Below are 13,835 nucleotides of genomic sequence, written 5' to 3' on the forward strand. Positions count from 1 at the left end.
CTTTCTAACAGTGGACAATTTCCCTGTGAAATGGATTGGAAAGAATGTGATAGTGTACAGAAGACTATATTAAAATTATGGCCCTTCAATCTGACGAAGAGTGGAAACGTTACTTGCTCAAAGGCACCATTTAAATTAGAAACATCTATCTATACATTGTCTTGAAAACTGCTGTAGACCTCTGCACACATGCTCGTGTGGATATTATTGTTTGGGAACTTGGCTATAGCTCACTTGTAGGCTCTGCTTAGACAAGAACCCATAAGAAGAATAATCTGAATTCTTGCGCTGGAAATGCTGCAGTCGTTCAAGCACAGCTCGTAAACAACAAGAACAGCAACAAAAAAGCCTGTGCCAAATAAGTTTCCCTGTAGGATTGTCTTTCTTAATAAAAATGCTCTTAGCCAATGAAACTTCTAAAACTTAAATGACAAAATATTGCTGCAAGATAATCTTAATTGAGATCTCAACCTCTGCACAGTTTTCCTGTACTTAATGGAATAGGAAATATTTTAAGATAAGTTAGCAATTATAAGAAGTATTTTGCTCCCCTAAGGCTAATATTTTCTGCAAAAAAGCCCAGGTATTTTCGAGAAGTTTCAAGAAGCTTTGATGTGGCAATGTTAAAAGAAACCTTCTGGGTTTGTCTATTCCAGTGCATCTCCACTTTCTTAAGAGCTCTCCACATATGTAACTCAGAAATGACAGAAGCTTTATCCTCCTCCTGAATATGTAATTACATATTTCTAAATATATCAAAATGAAATTAGGTTCTCCGAATGTGGAGGCTTTCTCAGGGTAACTTTTTCTCTAATTTCTACAATAACACACCATTCTACCAGTTGGCTGATAAACTCATATTAAGTCTTCAAAGACTCTGCTCCTAATATTATGAAAATTGAGGTGAAGGTTCAAACTTGAATGTATTACTCAAATAGGATCTAAAAATCATTTACTAAAAAATCAAGATTTTTTTACTATCAACCAAATGCCAGGATAAAGTATCATTGTTATTTACCAGAAAGTGCATTAGCTGTTGGTCTTTGGAGAAAAGAAACCCACATTATTCAAAACATTCCACTGCAGAAGAGGACATTTTTAAGCAGGGATATTTGTGGGCAGCTGCAAAGAGAAGCCTCGCTGCTGCTGGGCACAGAAGCAGGAGTAAATTCCAAACAGACATACAGGGTTCTACAATTCTAATTCACCGTTGCCTAGGACATTGATGTCATTGATCATCTGGAAGTGGCCCCAAGGCCAGGTGAGTGTTAATACTGACAGAGAAATCACTTGAGGAAACATTCAGATGAATTTTAGATTTTAAAAAGAAATGCAATAAAAAAAAAAAAAAGCAAAAACAAAAGAAAATAAACACGTTCAAGCTGTAACACAAACCTAGGAACTTCATCTGGGGTTTCACAAAAGAAAGTCCCAAAATGTTGCAAAAAACAGTATTAACAGATAGGTAGAAGGAGCTTTTTTTTTTTCTTTTTTTCTTTTTCTTGGGCCATCAGCTGAAATTGAGGCAGACTTAAAAGGTGACATTAAAAGTTCAAAGGAATCCAAACACAGTGCCCAGAGCTCAGAGTCCCATCAGCTGCATTCCCCTAAGGCACCTACCATGGAGAGATGACAGAAATGCTTGTTTCATCAAGTGCTGAAGGGAACCAGAGTAAAACATCATCTTATGCTCTAAATGGCTTCTTCAAGGGGTGCCTACACTTACAGGCTTTGCCAAACATACAAATTATCAAAAGTGCTTACAAAGAGGAGGATGGCTGTGCTTTGCAAGATTAACAGAGATGAACATACTCCAAGTGCTATGGGGAAAAGAAGGTGGGAAGAGAAGGGAGAAGTGTGGAGAGGATGAGCCAGAGAGCAGTTTAGAATAAATATATAAAGCATAAGAAGGAACATGAACTGTATGTGAAAGAGGAAATCCAAATCAATAATTTAGGAAGACGGGAATTGTGATCAGAACAATGCAGCTGATAACGATGTCAACAATTTGGATGTGCAGAAAGGGAGAATGTTTGAAGTAGTGAAGAAGAAATTAAAATGTACTGTAAGAAGTGCTGAGATTTCAGCAGCAAAGATATAAAATAATAAGAGAGGGGGAAAATGACAGGAGGTTGTGATAAAACAAGCAGAACAACTTGAGATTTTAGCTGAAGCTAAGAGTGAACAATAGTCATAAGATTTCTTAGCTTTAGTTCATTACTGATTTTGCACTCAGAAAGGACCAAATTTTACTTAAACAAAAACAATGTCATTTCCAGTATGAAAAGGAGCCATGAAGTATCCATAACTAGTTTTCAGAGACCAGAAAGAAGAAAATGGATCTTTTGTGTATTGATACCGGGGGGCTGTATCACTTACAGACAGATTACAGTGATCCTAGGGCAATGCATATCACACTTTGTTTCCTATGCTTCCTTACAAGTAAAACCTAACTTTTATAGTGTCTTAGCCCACATGTGAGAGTAATAACATGAAGACTTTCTAAAACACTCCATTAAGTAAGCCCAAAGGCCAATGCATAAAAGAGCTGATGTTCCCAAACCATTCAATGTGCTTGGGCCATTTACAAATGATGTGCAAAACACAGCACAAATGATATAAAATCAGTGAGTGCTGTGCCCTCGGCACAGACCCTTCCCCTTCTTCCTCCCCAAGCACCTCCAGGAATAAACTGAGAAGCAATAAAAGCAAAGTCGTTTCTGAGCTTCTATAGACTGAGGCAGATATTTTTATCTTCTTCTTTTTTTTTAAACAATTCTATTTTAGTGCATGAAACACACTAGATTTAATGAATTCCTTATTTCACCCCCAAATACGGAAAATTACATAACTTGAAAATCTGTATAACCACATTTTATTGCACATGCATTGTCTTACTGAGACACTTTTCTTTTTCTGCCCTAGCACATTGGACTGTGTAATTCCCTTTACAGTCTGCCTAGGAAAATTCTTCCTTGCTAGAAGTTACTGACCATAGGTGTCTGGGGAGTGGAAAACCAGACACAAAGACAGGTGGCAGAGACAATGAAAATGTAAGCTTTTCTGAGGGTTTCAGAAGAGACCACATAGGTTTTACAACCTAAAAGGCTGCTAAAAGTTACAGGACTAAAAGTAAAGCTGAAGGAAAGGATTTTCTCAGGAAGGAAACAGCAAGCAAGGAGCAAGTTTTTTGCTAAATCTTTGATTTTAGTTTATTTTGTTTCACCCAAAACTGGATTTCTGTGTTTGAAAAATTCACAGGTTTATTTTATTTTTAAGTAAAATCTTAACTAGAGTTTGAAAAAGTTCCTTGGGTGTTTTTGGAATGCTTCTGTTAGGAGGAAAAATATACAGGTGAGTCCACCTGACAGCCTTGTCAGAGCATCCCAACCTTTGCCAGCAGCAGCAAGGGATGCAATCCAAGGGAGCAGATGTGCAGGGCAGTGCTGACAGCTGGGCATGGTAAGACTGGCTCCAGCCTGGTCACACAAACCAAGCACCTCCAGTCACTGGAGCAATCAGGGGTGCTCCAGGACTGTGTCGTCCAGTTCATTTCCATCCAAAGGAATGCTAGTTTACCTGCCCTGGAGACAACTGCACAATGCAAATAAATAACTGGCAAATTAGATACCAGAAAAAGAAAAGCAAAAGCAACAAGAAAAAGAAAGTTCGAACTGCAAACATACAAATCCCAAGTGCTTTACGTATGTAATTAGCAAGAAATAAAAGGAAATTCTTATAAAAGCCCAGCAAATAACATCTGGTTTTGAATGCATTTGATCATTGCACACCTTGGAAATAAGATTGCAGCATTTCCATCACCAATAAATTTTAGTGGAAGAAACTCTCAAAAACCATCAAGGGAAAGAATACTGTCAAATCTTTATAAGTAACATTAGCTTTTCAATTAGTGCTGATTCTTGTACTGTTTGCATGTGATGGGAAACAAGGCAAACATCCAGAATGGGCGTTGATCAGCACTGATGCAAAGTCCATACTGCCTCATTGCTTAAATAATTCATTTTCTGCTTTCAAAATGAGATGAAGTGACAAACTAGGCCCATTTCTTGCCATGCTCTATTTAGTTCATCACAAGTTTTTACCAGCTAGACTAGTCCACAAGACTGGGATTGAAAAAGCACTTTAAAGAAAAAAAATACTTTCAGTATTCCCACAGAAATCTCATAGTGAATGCAAACAGATCACAGACTAAATCAAAACCTTTGGAGGGTCAAATTTGTTTTATTTATTATATAATGCTTGTAAAAACACAAGCTAATTTATGTGATGCAGCAGCTGAAGTTACTAATAAGATGCCAGATAAAGTAGGATTGATAAACATGGTAAAGGCTGACCTCTAAATATTCCTTTTCTGGTGTAAATAAACAAACTTCCAAGCACATCACTTCCCTCTGAATGGAGGAAACAGATCAGAGACCAAAGTAGGGTGGTTATGCCTTACAGCCTCTGGCAAAGCACTCCTCACAGACTAGGACAACTAGCAGTAGTCCTAACATACTTTATTTAAAGTCAGTTTGAAAGAGGGGCAGTATTACAGCAAGTATTAGACATGTTACAAGACAGATATATTCTTGACTACCTTATATTCCTTTATATAAAAATCTAAAAATAAACCCCGAGCATAATGCACACGCCTCTCTGTGTGCATTATTGGATCTCCTTTCTGAATAATGCATTTTCCTTGAGTAATTTCAGTTTATGCCATCAATGGGGCATAATTAAATTGGGACCTGGATTACCCTGCAATGCTTGCAAGGAATCGGCATTAGGTTTCTTCACCTTCTCTCATCTTCTCACATGATATGACATGCCCTTGTACTGTCTGAAACAATAAATGAAACACTGGATGTGAGTACTAGTACAACACCAGAAGTCCTTCAATTTTGTCTAAGTTTTGACATTTCTTCTTTCTTTGCTTCAGTTAGTACAACTGAAACCTGGAATATCTCCATTGGAAGGGTATGTGCTGAGTTGCATCAATAGAGAAAACTGCTTCTATTTTTGAAACTTACTTTTATATGATTGTCCTACACATCTTCATCACAGCAGACCAGAAAAAAAATGAAGCCAAACCAAGCAATTCTGGCAGTCACTGAGGATACATTTGAACTGACAAGAATTTGCAGCTGTGGTTTATTGTGCCTTGTTTGAGCCCTCTAAGGAATCAGTGGCTCCCCACTGGCACTGTCACACTCAAGGGAAAGGAGCAGACTCAGATCTAATGTTGTCCTTGTGTTGGCACTGTAGTGGTTGCTGTACTCAAGTACAGTATTGAACTTGTGTTGAGATCCCAGAGAAACTACATGACTTGGAGCTCTTAGAAACACACCCTGTTTCATACCTCCAGATCACCTAATAATCTATATTTCTTCTACAAAAATATTAAGAACATATACCACTGCTTACAATTTTCTGGAAGTTATCCATAGTGTTTCTTTTTATTTCAGTCACTTACCCTTTAACCTGATCTTTGCTAGACTTAAAAATATGCTTAAATATGCATTCACTGCTAGAGGGGTTTGGGTTTTTTGCTATTTTGGAGGAAGGATGGATGCTAGTATTTTTGGGGGGGTTTTTTTGTGTTTTTTGGAATGTGATTACTTCTGACAAGAAACCTTCAACTTTCCTAATTTGAATTAATAGCTACCTTACAGTCATTTTTGAGAAATGTTTATTGTGGAAAATTTATGCATCTGTTTCCAGCAATTTGTAATTGGCATACATGTTGTGAGAGATTTTTTCCTTTTCACTACATGGGTAAAAACACTCAAGAATGGTTTTGTTCAGGGAAAAATCTGTATCCTTAATGAAGGGCTATAAATAAACCTCAATATAGGTTTATTTATAGTCTGAAAATACACTTTTAACATGTAGATACTGAAAATCTCTTCATTAGCAAGAGGAATCAAAATCCTGTAATTGCCATATTCAACCACTGCCTTTAATTTTGAGAGTCAGATGACAGACCCCATATGACAGAGCTGTTCAATAGACCTAGACAACCTCACATTCACCACCAGCCTAGAAAAAACTAATACAAACACTCAACATAATGGTGAATCACACCTTCAAAAAAAACCCTGTGAAATCAGAATGGGGAACTGTAAAAAAGCAGAAATTTGGTTGGTTTTGGGTATTTTTGTAGTGTTAGCTATTGATGGCTACAAGTCTAATGCCTTGTACCATGAACAGATTTATAAAACTTGCAGTGTGATCATACCAAGAAAAGCTTTGTAAAATTTCTTGGATTAGTAAAGTCCGTCAGGCAGCCGCACCCATAAAGTGGATAATGAATAATAATGTCAGTCATCCATCAGACCAATAACCACTGGCACAATGTACTTCACAGATCCATTATATGCAGAGAAACACAAATAAATCTCAGTGGATTTACAAAGCTGAACTTTGAAATTGTCTCCCTTTTCCTCCTTTGCACGTATAACGTCCCTTTACATTTTTTAACATATTTACTTGATAAACTACTCAGGCTGAAGGTTTTGTCTTCAACAAATGCCATGGAAGAAGAGGCTGCCAGTGCCAGAGAGCAGAAAGTGGGGCATCCTGGCCAGCTCCCAGCCAGCAAAGGGCTCCTACAGCAGCACCAGATCTCAGACAATAGCCTGGCAGCACCACCCACACTCCCCTTCAGAGGGAGCTCTGCGAGCCACCAAATCTAATTATCCAAAGGTGCTCATTAAGATTCAGGCAGGAGTTATAATTGCTTAATCTCGTGTCATTATTACCATTAACTAGTCTCTCTAACGTGAAATTTCCTCTCCTTTCTCCTGTTTGCACTCCTCAGGCGGGTGCTGGCTCTTATCGAGCCTTGTCACATCTTGGCCAAAATGTGTCTGTCTGAAGGCTCTTTGAACCTTTGTCTTTCAAAGGAATCCCATTAGCTCTGCTACCAGTCTCACTGCTGTGATCTTGCAGTTTGTCAATAACTTTTGATAACAAGCTGTAGTGCTGAGGCATTTGAACTTGGAAGCTGCCCACAAGCTCTCAGAAAAACAGAAAAAAAGGAAAAAGTTGGAACAGCAGGATGCAGCAGGATTCCTTCCTTCAGCAAAGCAGCCAACACTGTCCATTAGAGGGGAAGGCAATGGATTAATGAGAACAACAAAGACACTTCAGGGATTAAGAGGTCTTTGCATAAGGATAAACCAATATTTCAGAGCCACTTTGGAAGGTTTTTTTCCAGAAAGGGGATCTGTCCTAAATTTTCCAGTCAAATAGCAGTACATAACAACATATGTTACTATAACACTGCATATTCCTGTACTTGTGCCTTCATTAAAAGCATTGCTGGAACATTCCTATTTTTTTTCCCTCCCTAAATATTTTAAACAGGCAAACTTAGAAACTCAGCTAAAGAATGGAGCACTATAAGATCACCTGAAATGCCTCAATGCTCTTCCCGTACACCTTGTGGCTCCCAGGAGAGAGGAGAATTCCCTTTCCCTGCACCTGGTTCACCTGATGTGGCACAGACCAGCCAGACAAACCTGTTTTCCACCATCCTTAATGAGGAGCAACCACCATACCCTGCTCACAAAGAAAACAGATGCCATCTGCTACACACACTGTAAATCTTCCTTGGATTGCTTGTACCACTTAGGATAACTAATTAAAAACCAGTCAGGATAATTATTTTAAAATCAATGATTTCTAAATAATTGTTTTAAAATCACACAAATGAATTCCCATCTTAAGCAGACAGAAAATTTTGGTATACATGTGTATACATGTAAGTGTTTTTCTATCAACCAGTTAAATTTTTGGGTTTTCTTAATTATGTGAGAGATGTTTCATCTGAAAAAATTATTTATTATTTATTAGTAACCTCTTTTCTCCCTGTAAATGGAAACTGATAATTTTTAATTCATTGCAATACTTTTATAAAAGAGGACACAACCTGAAGAATTTGCCAGAGAGGTAGGTCTGCTCTAGGCACACAGTAAAATAGAAAGCATGTGCATTATGCTTGATAAACTTGATGCAAGTCCTTTCACAATTCCTTGTTTTCCCCCAAACATAAAGAAATCATGATGCACAGAGGAGTCCACTTGATTAACTTATACAGATACATTAATATTTCCTTTGAAAAGGATGGTGCGTGAGCTGCAGAAGCCATCCAGCACAAAGCACAGTACACTTCCTAGTAATATTTACCAGGACATCACTGTAAATAAAGCTCTGAAATTCATTCTCTTGGATACCTGAGGATGACGAAATAAAAAAGAAAAAATAATCAGTGAGGCAGTGATGAACACTAGGTTTCTAATTGTAAATGGAATGATCATTCTACTGATACAATCCCCACTTCCACATCCCAGCCCTTCTGTAGCAGTCATCCATTAACCCACATTCTCAAGTTCAAAACAACATCTTGTGTTTCAAGCTGTGTCCATCCTTTCGAGCAATATTACAGGTGAATCCATAGCTAAGTCAGAGACAAAAATATTTCTTGTTGGCTTTCTGAGAGCACTTTAATAAGTACGTTGAAATAAAATTACCCTATTAATTTAAAAACTACATTATTTTGTTATCTTCATTACAACCACTCAGATGCTACATTGAATAATTTTCTTTCAAGAGAGTGTGGCAAGTATGCAAAATGCTTTTTCATTCATGTTCAATTTTTTTCTGCATATTTTTTGAAACAGAAAATCTACTTTCTATATCCTAGTACCATGGCTTTTAGCTAAATGCACATGAACATGTAATCTTCATTTTCAATAGTATTTACTGAACAACTGTGTAGATATTAGAAATATGAATTTCTCAAAGTTGCAATTATAGTATTTCTCCTGTGTATCAGAAATAGTCTGGAAGAATTTCTTTTTAGATGAGAAAAGTATTTGTTATGAACTTAAAACATATCTTTCTTAAATGTAGCATCTGAATTAAAGGTCTCCAATTTTCTTTGGTGGATTTGGCTCAGTTTTGCCTTAAAAGAGCACATTGCACATGGCACTAAATTAGGAAAATCTCTTGGATGAGGCCTGTGGTTTCCTTTCAGGCTTGCTAGCTTGCTCTGTTACATCTTGTTGGAAATACTGCTACAATAAACATTCTTTAGGGGAGATGCTCCATGTTTTATTCTGCACAGCATTGGAATGGACTAAATACACAATTAAACTAATAAGATAACTGCATTTTTCAATTATGACACATCTTTAATTTTTATGCTGAAAACAATGGCTATAAAATAAAATGCATAAAGGATTTAAAGCGAAATTTGGCCTTCCTTGTCGAATACTACAAGTCTGTCCTTTTGATTTACTCATTAAAAAGTTATGCATCGTTTACAGTTTCTTGCTTTTGTATGACTCATGAGGCAGACCAGCACCATGCTCATACCATGAGCTTTTGCTGTCCCTTAAAAAAGCCCTTTCACCCCCTGAGTAAGTGGCTTCACACTGTGCCCCAAAGGTTTTTAAAAATTAAAAAAAAAAAAAAAGTATGTTTTGCTGGAGAAAAACATGAAAAGAAAGGAACCTAGACCTACCCAAAAGGGAAATGACACAGCTGCAATCTGTTGCCTTGCCAGCTAAGTTATTTCATACAAGTGCCAAGTTAATTCAATAATATTCAAGAATAACCACATGCATCATGAGAGGTTGCATACATTAATTTTCATGTTGTCACCAAAATGGGAAAAGTCTTCAAAACCTGGTTGAATGGGAGGTGTCCCTGCCCATGGCAGGGGGTTTGGGACTGGATGATCCATTCCAACCCCTTAACATTCCATGATTCTGTGTATTACTATTCAGGATTAATCAGCTCTGAAGCTGCCTGTAAGATTTTGACTGAGACATACTTCAGGTTTTATTAAAAATACACAAACCAACTTTTAAATGTTTGATCTAGAATACTTATTCTTAGAAGAGTTTGATCTACAGCAAATAGATCCCAAATGTACACATTTTTATATGAATACAAAGACTGAATTACTGCATGTATAATTTGGAGCTACCACCTGAAATGCTAGATAAATATAAATAAAGAGAAGGGATAGTTTTTTGGAGGTTGAAGTAGTAGTATTCATGGGGATGAGAGTAGCTATTGTTAGGAGTAACTTTGTAGAAGGATATACTAGGTATGCTATTTGTTCTGTGTTTAACAAGTTCCTAGAGGTTTTGATTCTACTTTTAAGGGCACTGATACAGACATAAAATGCAAACAGATTTTCCTTGCACATTCAAACACATGTGCACGCTGCATGAAACACAACCAGTTCACTACAGAATATTTTTAAACTGTGCCCTGAAGAAGACATTTCTAATTAAAGCTCAAGTAGGCATCCTTCTTTTGATTTATTCAAACCTGTGATGGTCCTCTGGCACACCCCGAGCTTGTGACATATTCTCAGGCACTATAGAACACTGTGCCAGGAAACAGTGACTAGGAAAGCTAAGTAGTGTCCTTTAAAAAAACCAAACAGAACCAAGATTCACAACAGATACAAAGCCTAGTACAAGTAACTCATATGTTAAATATTTTTCTAAAATGCTGTTTCTAAAACAAGCAATTTCCGTGGTGATAAATCTCAAAGGAGGAGTTCACTCCCAAGGCACCTGCCTGTTCTCTCAGTCCTCAGGCATAAGCAGGGAAATCTGCCAGTTTGGAAAAGGATTCATGTTCATATCCAAACCTACAGTAGTCATCTCATCACACCCTGACCTCTAAAGAAAGGTGATTAAAAACACCAACAAATTAGTAATAGGTACATGGCTTAAGAGGATGCTGTGGTTTTCATTCCTTGGGGACTTTGGATTTAGGCATCTGTCGAAATAATTAAGAAAATCATGACTATTGCCATGAGAACAAATGAGCTACCAAGGAACCAACATTTAAAAATCCACAAGTTGGAAAAATATTAGGCAACTCTGCTCTTGGTAAAATTACTTAAGAAAAAATAGATATAACTACATTTTAGAGCTGTTTACAATCAATATGAGCTACTGCACCATATATTTTGCTCAGAAAGTACTTACCAAAGTTTGAGTTAAGCCAGATTATGTGTTTTCACAGCAAATATTGGCCTAAAAGAAACATATTCAATAGCTTGAGAGAAGCCAAATTTAGCAAGGTTTATATGGAAAACCTCAGTATTTACAGATAAGCAAAATATCTGACAGCAGGTAAAGTAATTTACATTCATGTGTGGAAATGTAAACTTCTAATTTATCAAACAGCAGGGAAGACATGGTATTTTATTGGATTTCTGTTCCAGTTTCCAAATCTATATGATGGTTTAATTTCTCTGACTCGTAACTGTAAATTCTTATGTGTGGTACCAAAAGAACCAGTGTTAATATTCAGAAGGCTTCTTTTTATTTTGTCTATCTTCTACACTGCCTGGAAACAGAATTGAAATCACAGCAGAAACTGAGCATTGCCTTGGTTTATATGTTATGCCATGAATATATCAGAACTGAACAAAGCATTTGTAATATTGTAATATTTGTAATATTAGAAACATTCTTAGAAATGCTTGCCAAGAACTATGGCTACCACTGGTTTTTATCCACTGATGATGTGTAGAAGGGAAGAATTCCCTGTGTCTTTTATTGAGGGGCCAGAGGCAAGCAACCAGAACAACTTGGTAAGAGTCTGTAAGAGTCTGAGGTCTCTCAAATTCATCCCAGCAGGACTGGAAGGAAAAAACATAGCACAGGAAGTCTATAGAAAAATAATAGATTCAAACGCAAATTCTGAAAAAACATATTTGTATTACAGCTTCACTGCTCTTATTTCAAGGTCTCAGAGTTGCTTACAGACCCAAGATTTGTGTCACTGAAACAATTCCTGGCCTGTGGAGCATGGAATAACTTCTACAGAAAGTTCACAAGTTCAGTCCCAGACAGATGGCAACATGCCTTTAAACCATGGAAGCTTTATTAAAGGAAAATAAAGGACTGTGGATTGTTGTTTTGTTGCTTGGTTGGGTTTTCTTTTTGGGAGTGGTAGTTTTTGGGATTTTTGGGTTTTGGTTTTATAGGTTTTTGCATGTGTATATATGAAAAAGGGTCTGATTCTGGTATTAACTAACTAGTTTGGGCAGTTTTTTTAACCCTTTAACCAGGCTGGACTTTTGAGAATAACTGATGAATGTGGAAATGGGGTCAGAATGAGAGAGCTCGATAGTGTCCTTCCAATTAGGCAGGTGGAAGGGGAATTCAGACAAGGAAACAATAAGGGGAAAAAAGACCCTTAAAGCAAAATAGGAAATTTCAAAACACCAGAAATTCAGGACACTGGTGTTGAAAAGCCTGCAGGAATGGAGCTGAAAAGCCAGAGACACCCACTTGTTATAACTGACTATTATGGGGTTTTATTTAATCCATGAAAGATGAAAATATAATTTCTACACATTTTCTGGGGTTTCAGTCTCTTCTGGAAAAACATGCCCAATCAGTGGACTTGAAAAACAGAAACAGCTTTCTCAGTGCTCCACAGGTATCTGCAACTCTCCAAATGAATTATTTGCTCCTTCATAAAAAACATCCAAGACCACCCCTTGTTCAAAAGGCCTTTTTAAGCAAGATTTTAAAATTATCAGTTTGCTTACAGTCTACTGCAATATAAATGAATATTTTATCAATCAGTAGTGCCTAAGTTTTAAAGCTTGCTTTGTATTTACTTCAAATAAAAAGTTTTGTTAAACTTTTAAATGTATTACCTTTTATGATTTGAATAAGTTCTTACTTCTATACTTCAATGATGGAAAGAAACTGCTAAATGAAATACCTGAGGAATTAATCATTCTGATAGTTTTGTCTTCCCTAAGATTGTCATATTTAATTGCATTTACAAATAATGTTAAAGTGGAACCTCCGATTTAAAGGGGTTAGCAAATTTTTATGCTTCCCCTTAAGATAAATAATCAGCTCATTTTAGATTTTTTGAAACCTAGAGAGAGTTTTGACATTCATTAGGAGCAGAATGGGTTACTTAAGCTCTATGTTTACCTATATCCACTGAATGTTCTTTAGTTTAATGGTATTTTGGAGTATGTTTGAAAACCAGTGATAAAAAGCCACTTTATAGCACTTAAAGCACTAGGAAAACAGAATAATTTTATTCTTTTTAAGGATACAAAACTATAAATACCAATGCACATGGGGCGGGTCTTTCAAAATACAAAGTGTAACCAAGATAACTAAAGGAAAGGTATTGTCCTTAGGTATAGTCCCATTTGTGTGCATGCTATAGAAACAAGTACTTAGAATTCATTTGCCTCAAGTGTCTCAGAAATTATAGGAAATTTCTAACAATTTTGGATAGATGTATTTATACTCCTTAATATAGGACCCAAACACCTTATGAGGGCAATTAAAGCAACACTTATAAACACCCAGTTCCAATAGCTGTAATTTGGAGAGGGTTTTTTTTTTTACCCTCCCCAAATTAAAGACAATATTTGATTTTGTTTTCATAGGAGTTTACATTTCTGTCAGGCACAGGCAGCTCTCATATTTCCAGTTTATCTGCCACACTAAAGTAAGCAGTCTCTGTGCCCATATTCTCCTGCTCCTACCATGGACACTGTCTGGCACCCCACAAATGTGGGCTGGTGTTCCAGGGAATTTCAGGAAATATTTAGCATGGACCCAACACATTGAGTACTCTGTCCTGAATTGATATTCAGTGTGAAGTCTATGGTGGAAAACATGGGTCTGAAGCTCCCCTGGTGCTAAAATAATGTAAAACCAATGTTCCCTACTCATTGGAAATGTGCAATTTTCCCAAGTTTTAATGATAAGTTTTCTATGCAGCTGGACAGAGCCATAGTTCAGCTGATCTCT

This window comes from Ammospiza nelsoni, chromosome 2 (genome assembly GCF_027579445.1).
Source record: "Ammospiza nelsoni isolate bAmmNel1 chromosome 2, bAmmNel1.pri, whole genome shotgun sequence".
Taxonomy (NCBI): Eukaryota; Metazoa; Chordata; class Aves; order Passeriformes; family Passerellidae; genus Ammospiza; species Ammospiza nelsoni.